Source organism: Apium graveolens, chromosome 4 (assembly GCF_009905375.1).
Source record: "Apium graveolens cultivar Ventura chromosome 4, ASM990537v1, whole genome shotgun sequence".
Classification (NCBI taxonomy): domain Eukaryota; kingdom Viridiplantae; phylum Streptophyta; class Magnoliopsida; order Apiales; family Apiaceae; genus Apium; species Apium graveolens.
In genome coordinates, this window is record NC_133650.1 from 126,479,478 (window position 1) to 126,485,408 (window position 5,931).

A 5,931-nucleotide genomic window follows, 5' to 3' on the forward strand; every position below is an offset into this window, starting at 1 on the left:
TTTATCACTTGACTCCATTTTATTTTTGCAGAATTACAAGACATCTTATATTTACATTTAATCAACCTATTCTGCACATCTACTAGCAGTCTACATGATTCATAAGCTACTATAAAATCTATACAAAGTTGTTTACAGAAATGTGCTACAGTACTTATTATTACATAAGCTACTCACCCGGTGGATATCAATTAGTTATCCGTCGGGACTATATTGAATCATCCGTTGGGACTATAATTGATCATCCGTCGGGTGCTACAAAAATCACTAAGTTAAATCTACTAAGGTGTTTTGTTTAGCTTATCATCAAGTACACAACATATTCCTAACAATCTCCCCCAATTTATGTCTACTATAATTGTAGCCATAAATTAAGAGAAACTTGATGATAACAAAACATCCTAAAGATACAGATTGGAAAATAGTAGAAAAAACTGATAAATGCTATAAATTGCTGAAAGTTGAACAATACAAAGTACACAAAGAAATTGCTCACAATTGTTATCAAGATGCTCCTCTAGTCTGAGCAGATAGGTCTATTTCCTGGATTGTCTGGATTTCTTCCCAAGCCTTCTGTTGTTTTCTTCAATTTGATTCTGAAGTTTCCTGTGGAATTCAAGTTTATCAGATTCTGAGAGATTTAGCATTTACAGCATTTCCAAAAGAGTCTCATTGCTAGAGATACTCAATTGGTCCTCCAATATGAAGAATCTTCTAACACCTTTGTCATCCATGAATTCCATCAGCCAATAGGGCCTTAGATGCACTCTTTTTCCTGTAAAGGGAATAGATAGAGTTTTTGGAAGTGCATCTTTGGCTCTAATACTCCTTAGTTCCTCAATCCTCTTTAAAACTATTCTTCTTGCAGTCACATTGTATCCAAAGTTCTTTTTGAAGGATGAGTAGACTTTAATCAGAACAGATTGGCTTTCTTGGAGAATCCTGTGAAGAGGCCATGTCATCTCTTTCCCTCCCTTGTATCTAAATACCAGTCTTTCAGGAAGATGTCTGTAAGCATCAATTCCTCTTACTTCTTCCAGTTCATCCAAGTAGAGATTCAGGTTTGAAAATTCCTTGATATCACAAATGTACATGAGATCTCTCTTGTTGACTGTGAGTTGGGATTTGGTTAGAGCTTTGGATTTGAGAGATACAGGCTTCACTTTCTTGCTAGCTCTCGTCTTTGTCTTCTTTGTCTTGAAGATGGGTAAATTTAGCTCAGGAATTGGTAGACTATTCTACTCTACTGGTTTATCCTTAGGAATAATTGGTTCACCATGAATATTTCTTGTTGGATCAACCACTTTGAATTCTTCAAATATCACTGAGGGTTTTGACGTCTGAGTTGTAGTTGTAGGCTTTTTGGGAAATCGGTCTTCCAATTCCTCATCATTGAAGTTCACTTTCCTCTTGTAATGGAGTTTGTATCTAAATCTTCTTTTTTGTTGTGATTCTTCTTGCATTTTCAGATCCTTAGTTTCAGTAATTACAGTTGGTTGTACAGGAAATTCTGTTGTGGTTTTTACAACTTGAAGCTTGGCCAAGATAGCAACTTGTTCTTTCTTTTGCTTTTGCTTCTTAGCATCCAAAGCAGCTTGCTTCTTTTCTAGCCTGATTCTTTATTTCTCTTCCTTCTTAGCTTCCACAAACAGTGGGTGTCCAACTACCACACAAATCTCCTTACCATTTCTGTAAATTTTAGCAATTCTCCTTTTTGATGTTGAATCAGTTGGATCCTTGTAGAATGCAATAGACCTGGCCAACAGCTTCTTCTCATCTGGCCTAGGTGTTTCAAAAACTGTATCCATAGGATTCTTGTCAGAAAACTTGGGATAGTTCCTTTTGGCCTTCATAATGAGATCTTTCTTTGGAGATTTGATGCAGGAATTTTGACCCCTTTCCAGATAGTTCATACTTATATCATTCACAGAAATTTTCATGACTTTAGAATGATGATTGAATACTTTGTTTGGCTTCTGAATTGGCCCAAACTTTTGTTGAATATCTGCATCTATTTTTCTCCGTTTTTCTTTTATTTCCTTCTCTAGAGCTGTAACATCAAGCATCTTGGGATTTGATTTCAACTCAAGCTTTTCATCTGCTCTTTGGATTAGATCAATGTTATCCAACACTGTGGCTTTGTGAAAGCAATTTTTGTCACAATCACTTTGCTGACTTGTATGTTTAGCACTTTTTGCTCCCCCTCACTTCTTGATTCCCTTTGACTGAATAAGACAATTGAGCTTTCTTTCTCCCCCTTAGAAGAGGTTTCTTTCTCCCCCTTTTTGTTATCAGAAAGTTCGGTAGAAGAAGGGGTTTGTGCTGCCACTAGCCTTTGAAGTAAGTCTGTTTATTGTGCATGATGTGGATGTATGGCTTTTAGAGAGGCTTCCATTGCTGTCATTCTTTTGTCCAAGGAATCCACTTTGGTGGCAAGATCAGAGTTCTTCCTTAATTGTCTTTTGATATCAAGCATTGTAGCTTCTGGAAGTTTTGCATCTAATCTATTAGCTATATCCTTCTTCACTTGAGTGATCTCTGTTTGGATAGAAGTGATATTCTGATTGTGTTGGAGGCCTTAGATTTGTTGTAGTTGGAGAGAAGCAAGATGTGCTTGTAGAAGCTTCTTGGTGCTAGAATTTTTGGATGATTGGAGAGCAGACTATGTTTGACTGATAAGTTGGATGAGTGTGGTCTTGAAATGATGTTCATCATATTTCTTTGAGAAGGCCCATGATGGCATGCCTGATCTGGAACTAGGGCCTACTACTCCACTTATGTCCAATGGCTCTTCTTCACTTTCTTCATCCTCACCACCAAAAAAATCTTCTAAACCACCAGTCCCATAGTTAATATCACCAGCTATAGGGGGCAGAGCTATGATTGCATCCTTTGCTTTTTGCATAGACTGTGTGGTGTGCACCAGATTTAACATTCTTTCTGCATTATCATTGCCCTGTCCAGCTAGAAGTTGATATGCTGGAACATGGTGAGTAAATGTCTCAGCATCCAAGGAGGTGGAATCTATAGCAGCTTGACTTTGCTGAGATAGTCCCTCCCTATTTGCATCCTGGATATTCATTAACTCACTTACAATGACATCCACCCTTATATCTCCTGTACCTGCATTTCTCTCATTATCTCTATTTTCTTGCATCAAGGTCTCACCTTTGCTCCCCACCCTCACACCCTCACCTTCACCATCTAAGGTGGGACTCCTCTCACTCACTTTTGCCAGTCCTGAAGAAATGGACTGCATTAGATCACTCTTTTCCTCTCCTTTTTCCTGGGAGCAACCCAGACTCTCACTCAAATCACTCCCTTCCCTCAGTCCTAGGAGTTATTGCACTACTACTAAGTCTTGTGCACTTGTAAGAATAGATTAAATTTGAAGTTGTGCAGAGACACCCAACGGATGAGGAATATCCATCGGGTTAGCAGTTTGACTATCCGACGGAATACTGCTGTTAAGCTTATCCGTCGGGATACAATCACTACTCGACGGATGATAAATATCCATCGGGATAGAAGAAATAATTGAGTTTGGAGTGGAGACTATTGTAGACTCTGCGTAGATTGATGAAAATTTTGGCACATATATCTCAACAGTATCAGAAAGAAATGGCAAGTGAGCCAACAAATCATCTAAAAGATGATGCTCACTTGCATGGATTTTTGGCTTCTCCAAGAGAGTTAAAGATGGAGAATTTTGAAGTGATGTGTTTATCATGTCAATATCCAATAAGTGTGTGGGGGAATTTGGTGTATCAGGTGCTTCAATTATAAGAGATTTTGGATGTGACTCCACATTTATTGGAGTCACATCAACCTGACTTTGAGAAGGTGCAGTGACTGGGTCTTTTCCACCAGTTTGTACAGTATGTGAGCCCTGTGCATCCCCAAGGGTTTTTGGTTTCTTCTTTCTGGTATAAGTTTGGGGTGAGCTTATGTCCATTACCCTCTTGGTCTGTTCTCTTGGATGAGAGCTATGTTCAATAGTCACATCCTTTTGGGAGGATGCAACTAGTAATGAGCTTATATTTTATTAAGCACTACAGTTTGTTGAGAAACTGCAGCTTCTTGAGAAACTGCAGTGTGGTTAGGCTGTGAAACACTCACCTCTCCAACCTTATCCTTAGGGCTTCTTTGATTTTCACCCTGTCCCTCACCTTTGTTTCCCACCTTCACACTCCCCTCTTTAGGTTTGGTGGATTTTACAACTGATTTCTTTTGAAAGAAATCATAAGGGGCTTTCTTAGCTTTGGATTTAGAAACTTTTATTGGTTTGGTAGCTTGGGTAGGCAACTGTTGGATCATTGACACAGTTGCCATAGCTACACTAGAAAGCAAAGAAATTTGTGAGGTTGGAAGAGTAGAGACAGAAGAAATTACCTCACTTACCTGAGGTCCCTCCATTACTGAAAAGTAGTATAAGGGAACCTCCTTGTGATGGTTTGCTCTATTTAAATCTGCAATGATCCTACTTTCTTGAACCCAACAATTTTACTTGTTGGTTGGGTTCTCAATCACAATATCTTCAATAAGATGGTGAGCAAGCATCATAAAGAATCTAGCATAATAGACACTTTTATCTCTCTTATTGATCTCTCCGAACTTAAAGCCTAACTCAAACAAAACCAAATCACTGAAATTAAAGTACTTATCAGTAACTACCATGTAAAACATGTTAAGCATTGAGATGTTTATAGAGTCAAAGTTACTAATTTTACCAGAAAACACCTTAGTTACTACATCACAAAGGTAACTTCATTCTTTCCTAAGACCCAACCTCCTAATTTCACTTAATTTAGAAGTAGTGAGTGCATAGCCCATAGAAATAAGCATATTAATAATGTCAGTGTCTGTGTGTAGAGCAGTTACAGTATTATCAGGAATATTGAAGCATGCTTTAACAATATCATTATTTATGCAAAATTGCTTACCTTTTAGAGTGAATGTGATGGTCTTGTCTGTCGAGTTGTACACTGCAGTTGTCCATATCTCTTCAACAACCTCACAGTAAATGGTGGGTGATTCCAGCATGGCATAGTTGAGTTTGTAGTTCTTCACAAAATCCATCATTTTATGATAGTCACTAGACTGTTGAATATCATTGTTCACAAAAGTTGAGAAGTTGTTTTTCTCATAGATATAACCGGTTTAAGACATGATTTTCACTACATGTGCCATTGTTAGAGATTTGGAATTTGCAGAGAGAGAGTTTGCTTTTGAGAAAAAAGAAATTAGAGCAACTGAATCTTGAGAATGATAAAAAAATGAATAAAAGTGAATTTGCTTTTATACCATCTCAGAAAATAACTGTAAAAAATAATAAAGTAAAATAAAGTGACCAATAAAAATTGCCCAAAATAGCCGTTTAAAAATATATAAACTGTAAAAATTCTGTCACTTATCTGTCTTGTCATGCTTACAAGTTGTAAGTATACGCGATGGATAATGTTCAGGGAATTAACGACTAGGATTGAGACAATTCGACGGATGAGGATAAATCAGTTATCCGTCGAGTTATAAAATATTCCAGAAAGATAATTGATTTTATTGACAAATTGTATTCCGACGGATGATCAAACTCGATGGATAATGGTCATCCGTCGGGATGTAAATTTTGACTTAGCCAAAATTTTATCCAAAACAGAAAAATCAATTAAATTTCTGGCTACATAACTACTTGCAAAAAAATATCTAAAACAATTCAAGAGAAATTAAGCATACCTAATTCACTTACCAACCTTGAAAAGGTGGATTCATCAAGTGGTTTGGTAAATATATCTGCAAGCTGCTTTTCACTTGGAACAAAATGCAGTTTCACAGTACCATTCATCACATGTTCCCTTATGAAGTGGTACTTGATGTCTATGTGCTTTGTTCTTGAATGCTATATTGGATTTTCAGTGATGGCAATTGCACTTG